This window comes from Chrysemys picta, chromosome 6, assembly GCF_011386835.1.
Source record: "Chrysemys picta bellii isolate R12L10 chromosome 6, ASM1138683v2, whole genome shotgun sequence".
Lineage (NCBI taxonomy): Eukaryota > Metazoa > Chordata > Testudines > Emydidae > Chrysemys > Chrysemys picta.
This window is the reverse complement of record NC_088796.1, coordinates 16,531,864-16,556,404: the sequence shown is the minus strand read 5'-3', so window position 1 is coordinate 16,556,404 and position 24,541 is coordinate 16,531,864. Positions and strand designations below refer to the sequence as shown.

At 44.7% G+C, this 24,541-nt stretch overlaps 1 protein-coding gene and 1 long non-coding RNA gene across 5 annotated transcripts in view; one reads left to right on the top strand and one right to left on the bottom strand.

Annotated features, from left to right (window-relative positions):
* Positions 1 to 11,376, top strand: part of LOC135984200 (uncharacterized) — a 48,433-nt gene extending 37,057 nt beyond the window's left edge. The window contains exon 3 of the long non-coding RNA XR_010602094.1: positions 10,005 to 11,376. This is a non-coding gene — a long non-coding RNA (uncharacterized LOC135984200). The remainder of the gene's footprint in view (positions 1 to 10,004) is intronic.
* The window catches only part of MAPK4 (mitogen-activated protein kinase 4), a 147,295-nt gene that overhangs the window by 34,766 nt on the left and 87,988 nt on the right, over positions 1 to 24,541 (bottom strand). The window lies entirely within an intron of this gene.

Below are 24,541 nucleotides of genomic sequence, written 5' to 3'. Positions count from 1 at the left end.
TCTCATCTCTATCTTTTTCCTTTTATGAATAAACCTTTAGATTTTAGATTCTAAAGGATTGGCAACAGCGTGATTTGTGGGTAAGATCTGATTTGTATATTGACCTGGGTCTGGGGCTTGGTCCTTTGGGATCAGGAGAACCTTTTTCTTTTACTGGGGTATTGGTTTTCATAACCATTTGTCCCCATAACGAGTGACACTGGTGGTAATACTGGGAAACTGGAGTGTCTAAGGAGATTGCTTGTGAGACTTGCGGTTAGCCAGTGGGGTGAGACCGAAGTCCTCCTAGTCTGGCTGGTTTGGTTTGCCTTAGAGGTGGAAAAAACCCCAGCCTTGGGCTGTAACTGCCCTGTTTGAGCAATTTGTCCTGAGTTGGCACTCTCAGTTGGGTTCCGCCAGAACCACATTGTCACAGGGCTACAGGCTGCTTCGTCCTCTGAGGTCCCTGGGATGCAGAAGAGTCCCTCATTACCAGGCAATGAAGCATTTCTAGTGACTGTTCAGAGGGAAGCTGGGAAGAGCGAAAGCAGAAGCCACAAGAAGCAGCAGCTAATTATGAGACTGGAGTCTGGCAAAAAGTGAAAGGCCTGCAGCAAAACAAACAACTCCATTAACCCAGGGGAAGATGGATGTGGGCCAGCACAGAGGACCTGCATCAAATGAAGATATGGTGGGGGGAACACCAGGCATTAAGAGGAACAACAGCACCCTCTCCTCTCCTGAAGAACATAAGTACATAAGAGGATTTAATGCAGGATTTTTGTAGAGATGGGGAAACCCCCACCCCCAAAACTTTGGGGAAAATCAGATGTGGATTTCAACTTTGCAGCTAGTCTCCATCTCTATAACGGGTCAAGTCAAAGCCCTAATGTGAATGCAGTGAACTCTGGATCTGAACTGTCCCAAACTTTGCTGCTTGGTCCAGCCATCTGCTCTGCAGAAATGGGTCAGATTCTTTTAGGGCCCAATACAGATGCAGAGTGTGACTCAGATAAGTGCCAGGCAAAAGCGCTGTGCAGGACAGAGCATGGGAGGCCTGACCCTGGCCAAGTGAGAGCACCGAGTTACCCCTAGGGTTACCATACGTCCTCTTTTTCCCGGACATGTCCGGCTTTTCGGCACTCAAACCCCCCTCCGGGGGGAATTGCCAAAAAGCCGAACATGTCCGGGAAAATGGCGGCTCTGCTCCTCCCCTGACTCTTCGGCTCTGTTTAAGAGCCGAGCTGCCCGAGCGCTATGGGCTTCAGGCAGCCCCTGTGCCTCCAGACCCTGCGCCCCCAGCCGGGCACTTCCCCTCCTGGGCTCCGGCGGCGCAGGGTCCGGAGGCATGGGGGCTGCCCGAAGCCGGTAGCGCTGGGGCAGCTCGGCTCTTAAACAGAGCCGAAGAGTCAGGGGAGGAGCAGAGCCTCCAGCCGCGGCGACTCTGCCCCTCCCCGACTCTTCGGTTCTGTTTAAGAGCCGAGCGCTATGGGCTTTGGGCAGCCCCCGTGCCTCCGGACCCTGCGCCGCCGGAGCCCGGGAGGGGAAGTGCCCGGCCGGGTGCACAGGGTCCGGAGGCATGGGGGCTGCCCGCAGCCGGTAGCGCTCGGGCAGCCCGGCTCTTAAACAGAGCCGAAGAGTCAGGGGAGGAGCAGAGCCTCCGGCCGCGGCGGCTCTGCTCCTCCCCTGACTCTTCGGCTCTGTTTAAGAGCTAGGCTGCCTGAGCGCTACCGGCTTCAGGCAGCCCCTGTGCCTCCGGACCCTGCGCCGCCGGAGCCCGGAAGGGAAAGTGCCCGGCTGGGGGCGCGGGGTCCGGAGGCAAGGGGGCTGCCCGAAGCCCAAGCGCTACCGGCTTCATGGTTTGCCGGGCAGCCTCCAGACCCTGCGCCCCCGGCTGGACGTTTCCCCTCCCGGGCTCCAGCTGCGCTGGGGAAGCGGCGGCCGGGGGTGCAGGGTCTGGGGGCTGCCCGGCAAACTGTGAAGCCGGTAGCGCTCGGGCAGCCCTTTTCGCGTGGCTGGGAGTGGGAGGGAGTGGAGTTAGGGCGGGGAAGGGGTGGAGTTGGGACGGGGCCAGGGCCCGTGGAGGGTCCTCTTTTTTTATTTGCTAGATATGGTAACCCTAGTTACCCCTGCCTAGTCATGTCCAAGAGGGAATATTGTAACTCAGTGCCCCATGTTAGGAACAGCGTTTATGTCACTCTCTCTTCAGATACACCCATTTGTTCTTCACGCCCTGCCCATTTTTTGCTCTGTGATCCTACAAGTAAAGGAGCTGGCGAGCTGTGGCCTGGAGATCCCTTCCTAGTGTGGGGGACGATGCCTAGCATTTAACCATGGCTGCACCTGTGTGGAGCCTGCACCGCAGGCAACCTGCTGTACACCAGGGTCTGAACAGCAGACCTACACTACTAACCGCATGGGCCTCTGCCACTTGAACTAAGTTCTCTCCCTGGCAGCTGTAGCAGCCTCAATAACCTCTTATGGGGACTGGTTACTAGAGGGGGGCAAAGAGCAAATACCTTTATGCATGTGCTTGTGAACTGATACAAAGCTACTCTGAGGCACATTAGAACCAATGTGATTCCCTGCAGCAGGTGCGACGGCGAGTTTGTGTGACATGATCTTGGGTTGCTGTGGGCAGCGTGGAAGCAAAGTGTGATTGCTAGGTTAAACGTGCACAGGAGATTGTCTTTGAGAAGCAAAAGAAAGAGACAATTTGCCACTTGTGGTTTTGGGCTGTATGCACCATTGTGGTAAGCCGGTGTGGGGTGGGAACCCATTTATTTGCGAGAAAGCTGAGCGTGGTGTCCAGTGGTGAGAAAAGGAGACTGGGAACTGGATCTCTTGGGTTCTTTGCCCAGATCCTGTAAGGTATGTACAGAAGGGAGTGCACAGTGACACAAAAGAGAATGCATGGTGGTTGAACTTTTTGAACAACCTCCGCACTGCATTCCCCTGCGGTGGTAATCTGTAGACACTCCCTGTGCTTGCTGGCTGTTTGCTGAGGATGACATTTTGTTTTGGGCCCTGTTTTTGCACAGACCCCTGAGTCTCTGCTCTGTGTTACAGGTGTGGGCTGTGTGTTTGAACTACTCTAATAATAAAGAATCCTGTGTTTTCAGAAGACAGAATCTGCATTTTGACACGTGTTACACTCAGTCATTGATTCCTTGTGGGACTCTGAGCAAATCACTCAACCTTTCTGTGCCTCAACAACCCCTTCTGTAAAATGGGCCTGATACTTCCCTACCTCACAGGAGTGTGGGGAGGGTTCATTTGTAAAGTGCTTTGAGATCAGCAGATTAATCGCACTATTAAGCTACCCAAAATCTAGGAAGAAAACGTGCGAGGTGACATGTTCTTGCAACATGCCAGGAAACACAGTTGTATTCAGAACGTGCAAAGCAATCCAAAACCTTTGAAAATATATTTGTTCAATATGTGTTTACTCCTTCAACAAAAGGATCTCTAAAATGAGAGAAGATAAACATTCACTAGCTGGGCAAAGGTCACCAGAGGGGTACGTCAGGGTCAGCAATTGAGAACACACTTGTTTATAAGAACTGATTTAAAATGTTTATTATTTGATCAGCCAAGTAAAGAAAAGGTCAGCTGTATAAATACATGATACCTCCGAAAAAGCCAAGATAAGAACAATTTAGCCATTTAAATGGCTGAGCAAAGCATAACCACAGCTTTGTTCCTCTCCCTATCTAGGCAAGGAACCAGTCACCTCCAATTGTTGTTGTTCAACTGGCTCATTTACATTTTGGATTAGCCTTGGCTACACTATTTTTGTACATGTAAAGGGTGGTATTTATGTCTGTTCCTGTGTGAGGGCATTAATGGGGAAGAGGTACTGGGAGCTCTTCTCACACACTTACCCCAAGGGGCAGGTAGAAGAGGAATAATGGCTCCGTGGTTAGATGCTAGCTTAGAACTTGGGAGACCTGGATTCAATTTCCTGTTCTGTTATAGGCTTCTTGTGTAACTCTGGGTAAGTCACCTAGTCTCTCTGTGCCTCAGTCCCTCAGCTATAAAATGCAGATAATAGTATTTCCCTCCATCACCAGGATGCTCTGAGGATAAAAACATTAAAGACTGTGAGGTTCAGATACTATAGCCATGTAAGTACCTTAGATAGGCATTATCTGGCGCAGAACGCTAGGGAGGAAGAGCCGATCAGTGCTACCCCTTGTTAAGCCTCCCACAAAATTGAGATACCAACCCAGAGACTTAGGATAGCTGAGAAAGAAATGAGCAGGAACTGTCAACTCTGAGGGCAGTAGACTGTGTCAGGGTGAATGGCACTGGAGTAGGAAACAGAAGACCTAGGTTCTATTCCTGTCCTAATCACTAACCAATAGTGTGATCTTGGGGAAGTCACTTCATTTCACTTGTATATATCTCCATGTGTCCATCTTGGAAATAAGACACCTGAACAACAATGCTCATGAGGCATCGTGGCCCCACTATTTCAGTTTTCGATATTTTGCTGAAAACTTCCATTTGTGGATATTTTGTGTTTCTTCAGAATGTCTACATTTTCTGCAGCAAGCAGAAACTTGTAGCAAAAAGTTTTACTGAGTCAAAACCCCACTTTTCCATCAAAAAAAATTTATCTGGAAAATTTTCAACCAACCCCACTAGCTCCCCATTGATGTGTGTGTCCAGTCCCCATTACTGTCAATGGGAGGTATGCTTGTTTATCAAGAGAAATACTAACACCGCCCTTAAAAATGATCATGAAATGGATTCAACTACTAAAAAGCCCAACACAGTATTGTCACTTATTAGGGTAACTCTGGATTGGATGGCTTGTGATCAATGGGCACATTATGATCCATTTTTTCTGCATAAAAGCAGGGACAGCTAAATACAACAAATGATAAGAGAGAGTTTATATTTTTCCTGTCTTCCCATAAATGCAGGTTTTTGTTCTGATTTCTAAATGCATGAGTCAATACTTTAATCAACAGCACTTGCTATTAAAAGAATGCTGTAATTTCTCTCTCCCTAAGGTATAAATTAATTGAGACTGATTAGCCGAGCATTTGTTGCTGAATCAGATATAGCACACAAGCCCTGAAGTGTTATCAGATCAGACTATTGGTTTTCAGACACTGCTATTATTCACTTCAATGGAGATACTCTCCTTTATTGGAAGCTATACAAGAAAATCAACAAATACTTGTTGAGTAACACATGGAAATGGACAATTTGGGACAATTTGTTTTTCTATTCGCCAAATGCTCAGAAGTAATAAATATTATAAACAAACCAAGCGAACAGAATAATGAATCCAGTATTGATTGGGCCGATATCGATCCTTATATGTATAACAATTCTGGAAAAACACAAATGGGAAAATAATAAAACAGCAGCACATATAACCATCTGCGCTTCTCTTGTATATACACCCATTGTCTCTTGCCTTCTAATTAGACTGTGCACTCTTCCAGGCAGGACTATCTTTTTGTTAGGTCTTAGTATATAGACTAGCACAATGGGGCCCTGGTCTCTAATAAGGTTCCTTAGGTGCTATTGTAATACAAGCAACAAGAACAAAAAAACACCCAACACTTCATTACGAGAAGCCAAAGTAGAATGAACATTCCTATGAGCAAGTGCCATGAACCACAGCTCTGTACACTATTAGAAACTAGTAAGTATACAACACTCTTATACTCACAGTAAACTAGTCTATAAGCATGAAATCGATCCCATTCACTGTGCTGGCCCACTGCATGGATGAATTTCACCCTTGAGTCTCTGCTGCTAAAGTTATTAACTAGAGATGGGCCTGATCCACAACCCTGAAGAAGTGACTCTAACTGATAGAACTAATCATCTAGTGAGAATGATGGACACTAGACCATCATAGATGGGTATAATCTATTCAGAAGAAAGAGAGCAGCAAAATGGCCAATGCAGATTTGGGCTGCAGATGCAGAGACATCAAGAGCAGGGAAGTGACTGTTGTCCCTTCTATGGCTATGTCTACATTGCCAGTGACGGTCTGATTGTAGCATAGAGAAGCATACCTTGCTAGCTTTAGTCTAGCTAGTACAGGTAACAATAGTAGTGTAGACGTGGTGGCACAGGCTAGCAATCAGGGTACTTACCCAGGCTCCCCAGCAGGACACTGGTTATCAATGACCTAGATTAGAGATGCCTATCTGTGCTACAATCACACCTCCACATGCAGTGTAGACAAACCCAATAATGGCTTCAGTGCAGTCATACCTGGAATATTGTATTCAGTCCTGGGCACCACATTACTAGAATGAGAATGACAAACTGGAGGAAAGTCAGAGAGGAGACCAAAAAAAAAAATAGTAGGGGGCTGAAGTGATGAGCAAAGATTAAAACAACTAAATCAGAGCTCAAAGAGCTCAGCTAAGCAATGACTACGCTGGACATGACAGTTAAAAATATGTGTAGGTTGCTAACACAAAGAATGGAGAGGAATTATGGAAGGCAGTACCAGAGGGGAGCGCTAGGAGCAAAGGGATAACTTGGGCTAAATATCAGTGGAAACTTTGTGACAGCAAGAGCTACTAATTTATGGTGCAGACTCCCAAAGGAAGTGCTGGAAGAACAGTCTCTTGGAGCACTTCAAATTAGATTGGACAAAGGACTGGGTGAGGCACACTGAAGAACAAGCTTGCATTGGCAGGCAGAGGGACTGGATGAGTCTCACCCATCTCTAATTCCCATGAGTGGTAATGATTCAGGTGAGTCATTGCCTGACTGAGAAACCACCCAGCTTGATCCCCTACAAATGCTGGCCTCTCGGAAACAGGAAGTCGCAAAGGTGCCACTCTAGCTGTAACTGCCTCAGTGTACTCCGTTACACTACCTGCGGGCTCGCCCCTCCATGGGCTTCCGAGGAGAGCCTTATGTTACTCCAGAGAGGTCTTAGTTGTCAGGAAGCTGCCTGTAACTGCTTGACCCAGAGTGAGAAGCAGATGTTTTGATTGCTGCCCTTTGGCATTGTTATCCAATCTTGCTGAATTAACTACTTTTTCTTTATCCCACTCAACATCCTAGGAACATCAGACTCCCTAGAACACTTAAACCTACCTTACGGCAGGCTGTTTCCCTCTGGCAACAGAAAGGTTCTAGCATCTAGTGCTGCATGCAAAATGGCACCTATGTTTGACATCACACTCAGTGAACTACCTGTATCTAATTTAGAGACTGATCCTTTGCTCTGTCTCCCATGTGCCATTTCTGCATTAGAAGAGCTTCCTGTAAAAATTCACCAAACAGTTATATTGACCTCCATCAAATCCTTCCTTAACACTCACCACTGCTGTGGGGTCAACAATATACTCAGTGATGAGACAACTGGAATGCTGTAAGTCAGTGGTTCTCAAACTTTTGTACTGGTGACCCCTTTCACACAGCAAGCTTCTGAGTGTGACCCCCCCCCCAAATATATAAAAAGGTGTTTTTAATTTATACCACCATTATAAATGCTTAAGGCAAAGTGGGGTTTGGGAGGAGGCTGACAGCTTGTGATCCCCTGAGGGGTCACAACCCCCAGTTTGAGAACCCCTGCTGTAAGTGCTGCTTATTATGCTAATTATAATCATTTCACTTGTGTTTCCCTGTCTGCTTTACCCACCTGTTGCCTGTCATCATATATTTAGACTGTAATCATTTGGGGGCAAGGACCGTCTCTTACTAGGTGTTTGTATAGACCAGCGGTTCTCAAACTGAGGGTTGGGACCCCAAAGAGGGTCACCAGGGCCAGGGTCAGATGTGTTGGGGCCTGGGACTGGGGCCAAAGCCAAACCCAGAGCCCCACGGCCCAGGAACAAAGCCAAAGCCCAAGGGCTTCGGCTTTGGCCTTCCTGCCCGGGACGGTGGGGCTCGGGTTTTGGCCCTGGGCTCAAGCTTCGGTCCCCCCTCCCTGGGTCATGTAATAACTTGAAGTCTGAGGTACAATGAAGTCTGAGAACCTCTGGTATAGAGCCTAGCACAATGGAGTCCTGATATCTGTTTTCAGAGGGTTTAATGCCAGAAGGGACTATTGGGCCATCTCAATGATCTGTCATAGGCCACAGTCTTTAACCAGCCACTTCCCTTGGTAGCTTGTCCTCACTGTTAAATTTTGTGTGTGTTTTATGCCTAATCTGAATGTGTTGAAATGTATATAGAGCGGCTAACACAATGGAGACGCAGTCTGTGATTGGGAGCACTAGTCACTACCATCATACAATAATGATCCTGAGAGGTGCTGAGCACCTAAACTCATTAATGGGCTCAATGCTTCTAACAATCAGGCTCTTTAGTTAAGCATTAGAGTCCTTAATGGCTTCCTTGTCCTCCCTCATCTGTCTTCACCTGCTTTGAGGCCAGGATAGTTCTTTTGTGTTTGTACAGCACCTAGCACAATGGGGTCCTGGTCCATGACTGGGGCACCTAAGCACCACAAATAATAAATGAATACTGAAAACAGAACTCTGTTCAATGTTTGTTTCCCCCGCCTCACATCTTTTTTGTGATGCGTATTTTGGACTTGCTCTTTGCTTTTACTGCTTCCTTCACTCTGGTTTCTTGTCCCCCCACCCACCCACCCACCCATTACTCCCTTCACTGAGCTTCTCATTTTTTGTCCTTTCACTGAGTGTTTTCCCAAAGTGACGCAGAACAGTTTTTCTATGGCAGCAGATCTCAGCCCGAGGTTTTGGTTCATCACGCAAGTGAACGGCCACATTGTGGGATTCCATACAAGAAAAGAAAACACAACCTCACTCCATGAACACTTATATAAATTAAGCCTTTGTTCAAAGTTCTTCCTTACAAACCGTTTTCTAACGTTCAAATATTTCAGATATTGAACAACTAAGTCTCCTCATTTCCTTCCCCATCTCTACAGGAAACATAACCCGCCAACAAAGAGAATGGTCGGGGGTGACTTGATCACAATCTATAAAACCAACATGGGGAACAGAAATTTGATAATAGAGGGTTCTTTAATGTAGCAGATAAAGTTATGACAAGATCCATTGACTGGAAGTTGAAGCTAGATAAATTCTAACTACAAATAAGTCACACATTATTCACGGGGAGGGTAATTAACCATGGGGACAAGTTACCAAGGGTTGTGGTGGATTCTCCATCTCTGGCAGTTTTTAAATCAAAACTGGATGGTTTTCTATCAGAGATGCTCTAGTTCAATCCACAGCTTTGGGGCTGGAAGAAGGAATTAATTAATGAAGTCCTGTGGCCTGTCTTATGCAGGAGGGCAGACTAGATGATCAGAAAGTCCTTCCTGGCCATCCAATCTATGAACCACCCACCTATAGGGATCTGATGGGTAAGGCCACTGGCTAGATTCTTGCACTGCACTAAAAGCCTCCTGTCCAAAAAAGGCACAAGCATCCATTCCCATACAGAATATCACCAACCAAAGAAGTATACATGGATTGCTCTGTGTTCACAGATAGTGCTGAAGTTAGATTGGCCTGGGTAGCCACAACATTCCCATGGTGATTCAATGTGACAGTTGCTATATGATACAGTACATACCCTTGAAAAACGTGATGAACTCCCCGCTCCCCTGTATTTTTCCAGAACTACATGCAGTTCTGCAGATGGAGAAATGTTATCATAGCTTAACCTCTGTTCCCAAGGCAATACATTTGCTCAGTTGTAGGAAGATTATATAAGGGTTTAAATAATCTGGCTTTAGATAATTATGCCAGATTTTAGATGTACTGTGTCAGAGTTTAGATAGTTATGGCAAAACTGACAAGGTAGAAAGGTTTTTAATCCTCTGTAGTTTTTGGTGTGCTTAAGTTTTCTCTATCTTCGCATGGGCACACAGCCAAAGTGCCTGAATCCTACAAACCCTTTCGGAGTCTCATTTATTTTAATTTGTGAACAAGAACTACTTGCTTAATAGGGGGTTGCAAAATTGCCCCAGGTTACTTGCTGCTAATGCTTGTCTCTTCCTTGTAAATCTGCCTTTTTTCTGATATTACCACCTAATCTCCTCTTCCAAATAACAGACATCACTTAGACTCTCTTCGCCAGCCCAGGAGGACAGATGTGCAGACAGCAGAAGGCACAGAGTGAAGAGGCTCAGAAGATACATTTTTAGGTGGGATATTATCCACAAGAAGGAGCCATGAATGTAACAATACCTAAAACACTTTAGGGACCATGATCCTAGCCCCACCGATGTCAGTGGCAAAACTCCTTTTGGCTTCAGCATGGCCAAGATTTCACCCCTGATGTACATGAAATCACTCGCCCATCACTGAAATGGCACTGCCTAGAGGGTACAAAGTGGCAGCCTTTGCTCAGAGAGAAGAGAGCAACCTATCATGCAACACACTGGCTAATCTCTCACGATGGACTATAAAACTGCTGTGAAGCTGTTAAACTGTATTATGCAATAAATACATCTTTCGAGAGTGACTAGTCTCTATGTTTCCGGAAAGCAGATACTGCATTTAAATGTTCAGCCATTCAGTCATTTTCAGTCACTTGTCTTTCCATCGATATTCTTATCGATAAACTAGGCAAATACAATTTAGATGGGGCTACTATAAGGTGGGTGCATAACTGGCTGGATAACCGTACTCAGAGTTGTTATTAATGGTTTCCAATCCTGCTGGAAAGGCATAACAAGTGGGGTTCCGCAGGGGTCTGTTTTGGGACTGGCTCTGTTCAATATCTTCATTAACGACTTAGATATTGGCATAGAAAGTACGCTTATTAAGTTTGCGGATGATACCAAACTGAGAGGGATTGCAACTGCTTTGGAGGACAGGGTCATAATTCAAAATGATCTGGACAAATTGGAGAAATGGTCTGAGTTAAACAGGATGAAGTTTAACACAGACAAATGCAAAGTGCTCCACTTAGGAAGGAACAATCAGTTTCACACATACAGAATGGGAAGAGACTGTCTAGGAAGGAGTACGGCAGAAAGGGATCTAGGGGTTATAGTGGACCACAAGCTAAATATGAGTCAACAGTGTGATGCTGTTGCAAAAAAAGCAAATGTGATTCTGGGATGTATTAACAGGTGTGTTGTGAGCAAGACACGAGAAGTCATTCTTCCGCTCTACTCTGCTCTGGTTAGGCCTCAGCTGGAGTATTGTGTCCAGTTCTGGGCACCGCATTTCAAGAAAGATGTGGAGAAATTGGAGAGAGTCCAGAGAAGAGCAACAAGAATGATTAAAGGTCTTGAGAACATGACCTATGAAGGAAGGCTGAAAGAATTGGGTTTGTTTAGTTTGGAAGAGAGAAGACTGAGAGGGGACATGATAGCAGTTTTGAGGTATCTAAAAGGGTGTCATAAGGAGGAGGGAGAAAACTTGTTCACCTTAGCCTCTAAGGATAGAGCAAGAAGCAATGGGCTTAAACTGCAGCAAGGAGGTTTAGGGTGGACGTTAGGAAAAAGTTCCTAACTGCCAGGGTGGTTAAACACTGGAATAAATTGCCTAGGGAGGTTGTGGAATCTCCATCTCTGGAGATATTTAAGAGTAGGTTAGATAAATGTCTATCAGGGATGGTCTAGACAGTATTTGGTCCTGCCATGCGGGCAGGGGACTGGACTTGATGACCTCTCGAGGTCCCTTCCAGCCCTAGAATCTATGAATCTATGAATCTCACAGTGGAGCTGCCTCTACCATTTGGCTTTCATGGGGTAAATCCTGACCCTGGGGTTCTCTGGAGTTCACAGTCGGCCACAGCTCCAAGGTCCAGCAGTCTTAAATTTACTCAGAGGCTTGGAATACTGCATTAGAAGTAGGTTCAGGAGAAGTAGATCAGTGGGGAGAGTTCTGGAGAGACTGGCAAAGATGCAAGACAAATGCGGTTTAGTATCAGCCCCACCACATGAAATATAAATATGCATACACAGCCATGGCAGAGCAACAGCAAACTCTATATTAAGATGGCATATGTGTTTCCACAATAACCCCATGCTTTGAGTACATCATAACTTTCTCAAACGTTCACATTTTGGAGCTGAAATATACCATGAAGTATCATTAAGAGACACTGTCAACTTGAAATCTAGATAATTTAAAAATAAATGATTTAAAAATAGTTTCAGGTGTCCCCATATCATTTTTTGTGTGTAATTTTACAGTGTCATTTTCCTATTTTTTCCCTTCTAGGCCACTATTATGCCTGAAGGCCCATATCCTCAAAGGTATTTAGACGCAAGACTCCCATTGATTTCAATGGGAGTTAAGCACTTAAATAATTGAGGATCTGAGTCACATAAGTGTACAAACAACATGGGAAACTGACTAATTAGCTACAGGGAAATAGTGAAACTGACTTGTGGTGGGGGCCCTCACCCCTGAAGCACCCCCTGGCAGCCCAGTGCAGCATCACCATAATATCTGACTCAGTTTCCTCTAGTGAGCTTTCAGTAAGTTCCATGAAGCTTATGTATATTGAACAGTACCCCATCAGGGGTCTGTCTAGTTTATTTAACCCAATGGTAGATCATCATACAAACAGGGCTCCACCTCAGCATCTCTAGCTCAAGAGGGAAGAGGGCTGAGTTAACCCCCAGTGGTCAAACCACAACAACCCTTCCTCAGAACAGCATATCATTCCTCTCATCTGGGGCTTCTGCTGCTACGTGGCAAAGTCCCACCATAGGGCTAGGTTTTGCTGAAGTCAGCATTCAGAGCTCCTCCCTTGCAGAGCCTATCCCACCCAAGGAGCATTCTTCCTTGGTTCCCTTTCCTGGTAAGCCCTCACCGGCCTTTCCTTCCTCTCTCTTTCTATGTTCTACAGACTGCTCCTCTGCCCAGGAGCCCCTGTTCTCTAGCCCCCACTAAAGCTATGTCTACACTATGCAGCTTTTAGCGACACGGCTGTGTTGCTACAGCCGTGCCGTTAAAAGGCACGCAGTGTAGCCGCTGTTTGTCAGCTCTCCTGCTGACAAAAAACTTCTACCCCCAATGAGCGGCATTAGCTTTGTCGGCAGGAGAGCACTCCTGCTGACAAAGCACTGTTTACACCGGTGCTTGTCGTCAGCAAAACTTTTGTCTTTTGGAGGGGTGTTTTTTTAACACCTCTGAAAGACAAAAGTTTTGTCATTCAGTTGCCAGTGTAGACATAGGCTAAGTGTGGGGGGGGGGGGAGGGGGGGAAGGGGGGTGGCGGGAATGGAACCTTCCTTTCATCAGGCCCAGATGCTTCTCTGCCTAATTAACTTCTTCCCAATTACTCAGCGAATTAATTAGTCCCAGGTGAATCTGAGCTGCCTCATTCCTCCTTGTGGAGCCTGGCAGAGGTAAGATGAGCCCCTGATTAACTCAGAGGGCGAGTTACCCTCTGACATGACTACACACAAAGTAGGGTCAAACAATACACGAAAAACTGAAACATGGGGAAATAGTTGTTCTTTCTAATCTTTCAGCTACAGTAATTTTAGGTGTTGCTTGTAACAACAACAGAAGGTAAAACACAGAGAGAGAAAAGTGTTTTTTTTTTGCCTGTATCCCTGTAATTCACACACTGACTGGGAGGCACATTGCACATAATGAAATTTTGTGATGTAGTAAGTGACAGATACACACACGCAATCAAGGTTACTGAATTATGAATGTACTTTGTTCTCTCTCCCCCTGCCCTGCCCTGCCCCAGGGTGTAGTTTTGTTCTGATCACGTCATAGTTTACTAGTTAATATCCCTGGAGTAATGGAAAAAATCTTAGCATGAGACCTCACTAAATACTTTGCTGAGAAGTGGTGAGAAGTTTTTTAAATTTGAGATTCTCCTTTACTTTTCTAGCGCTCACAAATCAGGCAGCCCTGCAAGCACATGACCCAAAGCCAACTCCGCTTCACTGGACTTACTCCAGAGTTATAGTGTATCTGACATTGGACCCTAGCCTTCTGAGTAGTGCGTAAAGAGCAAAGGATGGGTACAAGGTACCAATCTCATATGACAGCTTGTAGCTCCTGCAATCAGTGGGATTTCTGCCATTGACTTCAATAGGAGCTGGAATGGTTCCTGGTTCTAAGAACTGCGAAGGGAGGGGGAGGGAATCTGAAATAAAAACAAATAAAAGCTTTTGGAATAATGCTGATACAACAGCAGATTGATTCCACTGCAGCTTTTTTTTTTTTTTAATGCATTTAAAAAAAAAAAAAAAAAAGCGTGGGTGACAAATTGAATTTGTCTGGTTTACAGGCCGAACACCGTTCCTGGCTCAGAGCAAAGCACAATAAAAATGTCATTTTGCATGACTCTTAAAAAAACGTGACATGTATTCTCATTCTCTTTGGATTACGGAATCAGTTTATTTAATTATCCCGGCCTATTATAAGCTTCGTCAAACAGGAAGGAACAACAAGGGCAAGGGGAAAAAATAAAAAATAACCGAAGGCTGTGCTCTTGAGAGCACCGTGTTCCAGAGGAGCAAGAGCAGCCAAGGGCTGGCTCATCCATCAAGTGCAAACATGCAATCAAGGCTTGGCATTGTCTGAATGTAGGGCATAGGCAGTACTTGAAGACAGCACCAATGGGACCACCAGAATACCAAATGTTAGCTACTTAGTAGATATTTGTTCTGCAGTGATTGTTCAGCAGTGCTGGCTAAGTTACCTCAGAAGACAACACAGGCATATAAAATAATTAGAAGAACACACGAAAGGGATGGGAAAAAAAATGCATGTTCTTTCCAGTTACTTCCTCCTTCTTAATAAAGCCATCTGCCCACATTTAACTGTGAGGGCACTGGGTTCCACCACTGTAACTAGGAGAGGTCCCATTTTTTCCTATTTTAAAGATTTCCTCATGATTAACCAACTGAAATTTTGTTTTGATTGAGCTGAGAGTGATTATATTGAACCCCTTAGCAAGTGCACAACAAATGAGAGGCTTTAACTTGCAAGATTTAGAGACATTTTGGAAACAAGATACCAACAGGTCTCCCTTAACAAGGGTAATTACGTCCCTGCTAAATGCAAATTCATGCTAATGAAAGTCATAATTAAATTCACAAGTATTAGGAGTAAGGAACTTGCAAAAGAGACTGAAATTGTAGTACCCTGTCATATCATTTACAGGGACTTGGGCCAGAGTAGTGAACAGATTAACTCTATTAATGCAACCAAAACTTGAAGGAGAGCTATGGGTTCCAATTCTGATCTTGACTACACCTGTGTTAAAATCAGAAGAAACTCTAATGAAGTCAATAGAGTTACATGGTTGGAAGTGAGATCAGAATCAGACGTTCTGAGTTTTGTAACTCTACTGAGTGATGAGACAGCCAGTGTATTACATATTCTTCCTATTAGGTAAGCCAGTCCCAAGTGCTTGAGGTTCAATGTAGTTCAAATCCCACTTGGGGTGCCATTTTGTAACAGCTCCATGGCTGAATACACACAGACACCAGTGATCAGAATCCTTCTGAATTATGTCGTGCACACGAGAGCAAACGTGCACTTGCATTCTGAATGACCTTATTTTAGTTTAGCCGTTCTAATTGGTTTCCTTACCATACAGAATGTGGTAGAGATGGTTAGGACAAACCAACCGAAATCATACCACCCATAAAAGACAACTCCACGCAACCGGTGATTTATCCTTCTCAAATGATAAAAGCAACAGGGACCTTGGTGCAGGGATTTTACTGGAACTAAATGACCCATAGGGGTTAACAAGATGAGACTGCCCAAGGGTCTGAAAATAAACCAAATGTTCACAAGTTCCAAAACAGCAATTTTCCAGTTAGGCTACAGAAGCTGCTGCAATTGGTCAGCTAATTAGCAGAAATAGGCCTGAACTAAAACCATGTCTGAAAGGGTCCTCTTCCCCACTCTCCACCCCCAGTTATGGAAAAGTCCAGATTTCACAGCTGGTCCATATAACCAAGACCCCCAGATCAAAACAGCTGCAAAACTGAGCCAACATCCAGACTCACATGTCTGGACTCAGGTCCATGGAGCCACTAACTCATGGTAACTTTGATGTTTAAAAAATATTTATTTGTATAAATCTACTGATTCCACACATCATCTAACAGCCACGTGAGACCCTGAAGGTGTGATCATTCCAGCACGGTGTGTAGTATTTTTAATCTGATACGCTGCTGTCAGGAGAGAGGCATGTGGAGGTCTACAGAATCAAACAGAACTAGATTTTCCTCTTCCCAGGTTGCTTGTGCAGTGCCAATGAAACTCAGTTGAATTAATCATTCATTTTTTCCCTCTCTCACCTCTGAGCTCCTCGGATGGAATCCTTACCACCCAACAGGAAACTTCAGTAGACAGGCTTTGTGGCGGTGACACACAAAAAGGAAGTGGGAATTAAATTCTCCTCTTGGCCTGCAGAGCACCTCTGCTGTCACCCAACAACTGCTACACTGGTAATGGTCAGGGATACGTTTGTCTTACATGAGGTTTTTGGGCAAAGGAGTTGTGTAGGTCATGGCCCGGATGGCCAATGGCCACACTGCTACTGCAGAGTATGCTACCCTTAAGCACTGCTCTGGATGCAGTCTCTTTGTATAGCATCTCTGGAACTCACAGGGAAACCCTGGCAGTTCCACTATAGTGGTAGAATTCAATATTTTTTTTTAATAATGTCGACTGAGAATATCAAAGTTTATTTTTAAGCATTTTTTTTTTATTTTTATTGATTTAAATTTTCACAGTTGTGGGTAATTGGGAGGGGTTCAGACAATTATTATTTAATGATGGTAGACATTGAGATTCACAAAGATGAAGCTTTATAATCATTTAAATATACTTTTATCCAACTCTGGTAAGTTCTCAAGCAGCATTTTCCTTACTTTGCCTATCTGTACACTTCAATTTTTATCGATGGAAGTATTTTTTGTCAGCTTGTGTATATGGTGAAACTGATGTTTACTGACATTTACTGATAAAAAAATTATCCTTCCAAGCATACTTATAGTCCAGACCTTGCACACCTGTGTTGCCGGCACAGGGGCCCGAGGACAGCAACAGTGGGGTTCGGTGCCCGGAGTGCTTCACGCCAATAAACATACCGGGGTGGAGAAACAATCAAAGTTTATTTGAGATCTCAAAATGGTGCAAGGAGACAGGCAAGTCTCAAATCGAGCACCCCAGCAGAAACAGTTTCTCTCTTCTTTATACATTTTACAACTAAGCCCCCCCTCTCTACCACCCCTCCTCCCCTCTCTATCAAAGGCATGTTTATACATTTAAGCAACTAAATCATTCTAGGGCTATAAATCTAGCTTGTTAGTAACTTCTCCCTAAACAGTTATTTGGCCTGTTTACCCTTAGTTTATTACCCCTTCCCCAGCTAGAAACATGCAAACCTCATCATTATCGTTTGGTACCTGAAATGAACAAGGTCGTAATTGCTAACTAGCTATTTACACATTCCAATTCCTGTCCTTGGTTGTTAAGGTCGATCAGAGTTAAACATGGAAGGACAGAGTTTAAACATGGAAGAACTCTGGCTCAGGCAGGCATAGTAACCCCAACACCTGGACTAGAGAAGAAGCAGGATTTCTCCTTGAAGGTCTATTACTCCAAGCACAGCACTAACCACAAAGCCAGGGGGCATGGACCACCGCTAATGTAGCACTCCCCATCAGTATCCGGCCTGGGCCGGGAAAGCTAATGATCCAACCAGTGGACCAAATTTGGTGATGTATCCTAGTCACGTGCCACTGGAGACATGTTGTGCATACGCTAAGAACAAGAAGACCACAAAGCCAACTCCAGCTTGCGAGATGAATGGGTCAATGAATAAATAAATACACCAGAAATATTCTCCCTCCCTCTCATAATCTTAAACGGACACAGAACAAGCATTATAAGTCCTATTCCCACCACCACACCCAAGTCATTTCTAGAAATTTGGCAGCATTCTGGGGTTGCTGGCTAAAGTGCCAATAGATTCAAAGAGAGAAGAGGGCAGAGTGGCCAAGGGAGAGGTGGGACTGAGCCACCCAATCTGGGTCTGGAGTTCAACAGGTGCAGAACTTTTGCGATGGCCCATTACAATGAGATAGGTTTTGGTTCCAACCCACACCTAGCTAATGGTAAAAACTCCTTACAATGTTTTCATAGCTTATGTCTAAGGATTCTCCTGGCATCTAGAGATACCTTGGGTTATTCAGTGTAGGACGATGATCATTCCTGCATTGTTCAAAGAAGCTTTCCTCTTTAAAGGACAGTACTGATGATGATAAGCAGCATTCAACATAACCTACTCTCTCCCGGACAAGAAAAGTGAGACAAGGCAGAAGGGAGCCTGCAAATTTGGGTATTCCTTTATACCTAGTCAAAGTGCATATAAGACGCTACAATTGGTCTGAGCCTGCACAGGTGTCAATGAGTACACAGCATGCAAGGGAATGGAGTCTTTATCATCTTCTCTCCCCTGGTCTAGAGACACACTTTCCATTTACTGGTGAGTCTCATCTTACGCGCATTTAACATGCGCGAATTCAGCTTTGCACAGTCGGCAAAAACAACAACAAAAAGACAAAAGTAACAATTTAAATACTGTAGCTGTAGTGCAGGCGATTCTGCCCACCATTACACTCAATGTAATTTTGACTATACACGATTTTCGCTTTATGCGCTGACAGCAGAACGTAACCCCAGCGTAAGGTGAGACTCACCTGTACTTACCAGGCCCTGGTGAGAAATAGTTACTGTACTGGTATGCTTTTAAGTAGCGCTTTCCCTGAAACTACACTTCTTGCTTCAGTTAATTAGAACCTGGTGAAACAGAAATTCGACTCAGAGGAGGTCCCCACAGTTGCCTTAGACCCCCATCCTGCATTCCTTACAAAGAAGGGAGATTATGCCAGGCTGGGGAAGACGCTCAAGGAGATAGAGGCTCAGATTATCTTTAGTGGGATTCTGCCCGTTCCGAGGGAAGGGCAGCAAAGGGCTGATAGGATTGTGAGAATAAATAGTTGGCTAAGGGAGTGGTGCTATAAGGAGGGCTTTGGGATGTATGGCCACTGGGAGGCTTTCGGGGACAGACACCTGTTCTCGCGGGATGGGCTTCACCTGAGTAGGGAAGGAAATAGACTTTTGGGAGGGAGGCTGGCTCATCTTATCAAAAGAGCTTTAAACTAGCAAGTTTGGGGAGACGGTTGGGAGATGCACAGTTAATCTCCACGCCAGATTCCAGTATGGAGAAGGTGAGTAAAATGAGAGGAGAGATAGCTGTGGAGATGAGATTGGACATAGGAAGGACAGGAGGGACGGACACTAGGAGGCCCGCAACATATAGTGCTGCTAATGGGAGACGGGCTAAACGACATACATTAGGGTGTCTATACACCAATGCCAGAAGCCTAGGTAATAAAATGGAGGAATTGGAGCTCCTGGTCCAAGAGCTGAAACCAGATATCGTAGGAATAACGGAAACGTGGTGGAATGACAGTCACGACTGGAACACAGGTATGGAGGGGTATGTGCTGTTTAGGAAAGACCGGAACAGAGGTAAAGGTGGGGGGGTGGCATTGTATGTCAATAGTGAAATAAACTGTAAAGAAATAATAGTGGATGGATTAGACAACTCAGAGTCCGTCTGGGCAATACTTACAATGGGTAATAGGACTTCTAGAGCCTCTCCGGGGATAGTGCTTGGAGTGTGCTATAGACCGCCAGGATCGACCCAGGATATGGATAAGGAACTATTTAATGTGCTTAGAGAAGTAATTAGTAATAGAAACTGTGTAATTATGGGGGACTTTAATTTCCCAGAAATAGATTGGGGAACAAACGCTAGTAGCAATAATAGGGCTCAGATGTTCCTAGATGTGCTTGATGATCAATTCCTCCATCAAGTGGTAGCTGAACCGACGAGGGGGGAGGCCATTTTAGATTTGATTCTGGTAAGTAGTGAGGACCTCGTTGAGGAAGTGGTAGTAGGGGACAATTTGGGCTCCAGTGATCATGAGCTAATTCGGTTTAAAATACAGGGAAGGAGTAACAGAATTAAGTCAAAGACTAGGGTTTATAATTTTAAAAAGGCCAATTTTAACAAATTAAGGGGACTGGTAAGGGAAGTGGATTGGGCAAACGTATTAATGGATTTAAAGGCAGAAGAAGCCTGGGATTACTTTAAGTTAAAGATGCATGAGCTGTCGGAGGCCTGTATTCCCAAAAAGGGAAAAAGATTACCAAGCAAGAGATTTAGACCGAGCTGGATGAGCGACCGACTCAAAGGGGCGATTAGGAAAAAACAGAAAGCGTACAAAGAGTGGAAGAGGGGAGGGATCAGTAAGGAAATGTACCAAAGTGAAGTCAGAGAATGTAGAGATAGAGTGAGAAAGGCCAAAGGCCGTGTAGAATTGGACCTAGCGAGGGGAATTAAAAGCAATAGTAAGAGGTTTTACAGCCACATAAACAGGAAGAAAGCAAAGAAAGAAGAAGTGGGACCGCTGAAGACTATTGCCGGAGAGGAGATTAAAGACAATCTAGGCATGGCGCAATATCTCAATGAATATTTTGCGTCGGTGTTTAATGAGGCCAATGAAGGGATTAGGGATACTAGCACCATTACAGAGGGGCGTTCGGGATGGGGGATTACCGTATCCGAGGTAGAAACAAAACTTGAACGCCTTAATGGGGCTAAGTCGGGAGGACCGGACGATCTTCATCCGAGAATATTGAAGGAATTGGCGCGGGAAATAGCAGGCCCGTTAGCGATAATATTTAATGAATCTGTAAACTCGGGGGTGGTCCCGTTAGACTGGAGAATAGCTAATGTGGTTCCTATTTTCAAAAAAGGGAAAAAAAGTGATCCGGGTAACTACAGGCCTGTTAGTTTAACATCTGTAGTGTGCAAGGTGTTAGAGAAAATTTTGAAGGAGAAATTAGTTGAGGACCTGGAGGGTAGTGGCAATTGCGATAATTTACAACATGGTTTTACGAAGGGCAGATCGTGCCAAACGAATCTGATCTCCTTCTTTGAGAAGGTAACGGATTTATTAGATAAGGGAAATGCGGTGGACCTAATATACCTGGATTTCAGTAAAGCGTTTGATACTGTACCCCATGAGGAATTATTGGTTAAACTGAAAAACATGGGGATCGATTTGAAAATCCAGAGATGGATAAGGAATTGGTTAATGGGGAGAATGCAGCGGGTCGTATTGAAGGGTGAACTGTCGGGTTGGAGGGAGGTTACCAGTGGAGTTCCCCAAGGTTCGGTTTTGGGACCCATTTTATTTAATCTATTTATAACTGACCTCGGAACCGATTGCAGGAGTAGGCTGGTAAAGTTTGCGGATGATACGAAGGTGGGAGGCGTTGTAAATTCGGAAGAGGATAGGGATATCCTGCAGGGAGACTTGAATGAGCTTGTGAATTGGAGTGTCAGAAATAGGATGAAATTTAATAGTGAAAAGTGTAAGGTGATGCATTTGGGGATGACCAATAACAATTTTAGTTACAAGATGGGGACGCATTGGTTAGAAGTAACGGAAGAGGAGAAGGACCTAGGGGTCCTTGTAGACCGCAGGATGACTATGAGTCGACAGTGTGACGTGGCGGTGAAAAAAGCCAATGCTGTCTTGGGATGCATTAGGCGAGGTATATCTAGTAGGGATAAGGAGGTCCTGCTTCCGTTGTACAAGGCGCTGGTGAGACCTCATTTGGAGTACTGTGTGCAGTTCTGGTCTCCCATGTTTAAAAAAGATGAACTCAAACTGGAACGGGTGCAGAGAAGGGCCACTAGGATGATCAGAGGAATGGAAAACCTGTCGTATGAAAGGAGACTAGAGGAGCTTGGGTTGTTTAGTCTGACCAAGCGAAGGCTGAGGGGTGATATGATTGCTATCTTTAAATATATTAGAGGGATTAATACAAGGGAGGGAGATGAATTATTCCAGCTTAGTACTAACGTGGATACGAGAACGAATGGATATAAACTGGCCGTGGGGAAGTTCAGGCTTGAAATTAGACGAAGGTTTCTGACCGTTAGAGGGGTGAAATATTGGAACGGCCTTCCGAGGGAAACGGTGGGGGCGAGGGACTTGTCTGGCTTTAAGATTAAGTTAGATAAGTTTATGGAGGGAATGGTTTAATGGTAAAACATAGTTGTCAAGGAAAACCAAGCAATGGTAGGTAAATAGCATAATGGCTAAAAGGGGTCAGGATGGAGACTCTTGCCTATATGCTCGGGGTCTTACTGATCGCCATATTTGGGGTCGGGAAGGAATTTTCCTCCAGGGCAGATTGGCTGAGCCTCTGGAGGTTTTTCGCCTTCCTCCGCAGCATGGGGCAGGGATCTCTAGCAGGAGGGTCTCTGCCGATTGAGGTCACTAATAACAGGATTGGGGACTTCAGCAGCAGAGTCCAGGGAAGGGGCGGGGATGGTTTTATGGCCTGCAGCGTGCAGGGGGTCAGACCAGATGATCATAATGGTCCCTTCTGACCTTAAAGTCTATGAGTCTATGAGTCTATGAGTCTATGAGAAAAAAGTCTATGGACCTGAGGAAGGAGAGCAAGATCAGGCCCTGAGATGTCACTGAGCTCATCGACTGTGCAGGAGAAACAGAAATATGCGGGACTAACCACAAGTTCTGGCAGGTACCGAATCATAGATGTTGCTGAAGGAAATGAATTACGGGACCAACTCACCCATCCCCTGCCAACGCAGAATTGTTCACTATGGGAGAGATTTTCAAAGGCACAAAGGGCAGTTATTACCCAGCTCTCATTGACATTCCTCACCGAAAGTCAGTGGGATTTAGGCACGCAGCTGGCCTTTGCAAATCTCCTATAGTAGTACATGTCCAGTCTACAATTTATGCCCTAGCTGATGGGACTGCCCTTGCCAGACATCAATGCAGCTCGATAGATCTCTCACTGTCAGGGTTTTCTTCCCCTTGATATTCAGCCGATGTTTTCCCATTATTAATTTCATCCAATTACTTTTAATTAAACCCCAGTGTACTACCTCAAATATTACCTCTGCAACTTCAACGATTACATACTTCAAATATTCATAGGCTATTGTGTCCTCCACTGCAGATGGCATTTAACCAAGCCATACAGTTTTTTCTTTTAAAACTTTCCTCATCAGTCAATTGCCTCAGTTCCCAATCATTTTTGTTGCTCTTCTCTGAAATGAACTCTTAAATCTGAATTGCTTTTCTCTGAATACAGCTTGTCTATATCTTTCTGGTCCCCAAAACTGAATACAGATTCCAGATATGGTCTTCTTCATTAAGACATATTTATTTTTTATGCAAAGTCCACACATTTTCTGTTAATTATTTGGTATCTCAATTTTTAAAAAATATATTTTGCTTTTTTAAAAAGTAATTCCACTTAACTACTACTAACTTGCTACCTGACCAAGTGTGTTAATTTTGAGGCCTAAAAAACTTGACATTGCTCCTTTAAATCCTGAAAATTGGTATTTCTAAAGGAAGAGCCATACCAGGTCATTTTACAAGCATCAGTGGAGATGTCAAAACAAAGACAATTTCAGCTGTAGCAAATGGCAGGGAAAGAGCCTTCACACACCAACTCATGGAGTTAAAAGTTTAAAGTTTTAATTCAACCCGTCATAAAATATTAAAAGAAATAAAATAAAGAAAAGAGGAGAGAAGGGAAGAATCTAATGTTTTTGCAGCAACTTGCCAGCTTTTGGGGTCTTTGGATTCATCTTTTTGGATTTTTGCCTGAAATTCACCTCTGCATGCATGTGCACTTTCCACTGACTTCAAGCCATTGGGCTTGGCTTGTAGTGGTTCTGAGCAACTCCAGCCCCTACTGATTTTATCTGGAATTGTAGGGCCAGATGTTCAAATGAGCTCAGGGCGAGATGATCAAGTGCTCAGCTCTTATGATTGGGAACAGATTTCCCACAGTGCTTGGTACCCAGCAGCCCCCAGGAGGACACTTATGACCTGACTTTGGAAAGAGTTGAGGCCCCAACAGGTTGAGCTCTTTTGGAAGACCCAGCCATTTATTTAAGTACCCTAATGGGAGCTGAACTCTGGTTAAAATCTGGCCCTGGTTGTGGGTGCTAAACTCTTCTGAAAATTTGAGCCTTAGATATTCTTGTGTTAGAGTAAATCAGTCTTTAAGGTTAAGCAACTGATGTAGCATGACAGGGAGGGAGTGTGATATAATGGATGCAGATAGGAGTCAAGACCCTTGGGTTCTTCCCCAACTCTGCTCTGTGATTTTTAGTAGAAATTGGCCTAAACTGTAAAATTCAAATCCAGATTTTGAATCCATGGGCAACGGGACGGTGGGGTTGAGAGCTGTTTGTTTCTGTTCATTATAGAAAAAGTGCCCTGACTCTGAAATCCAGATCCATGTTCAGATTTCAGACGCTCCCCTTCCCCGAAGTCTGGGGGATGTCTGGATCCTGGATTTTGATTGTGACCCATCTGTAGCATTTCAGAGTGATCTGAAGGTGAGGGAGGCTGCTTGATAAAATGTCAATTGGGCGGCAGCTCCAAATACAAAGGCAGCCTGCAAGAAAGCACAGAATCAGGAATGAATAAGGGAAACAAAGAAATGTTAAGGAGACTTGAGCAGAGTGCTGAGTGCAGGAGGGATGTAGGAAGCAATGAGATC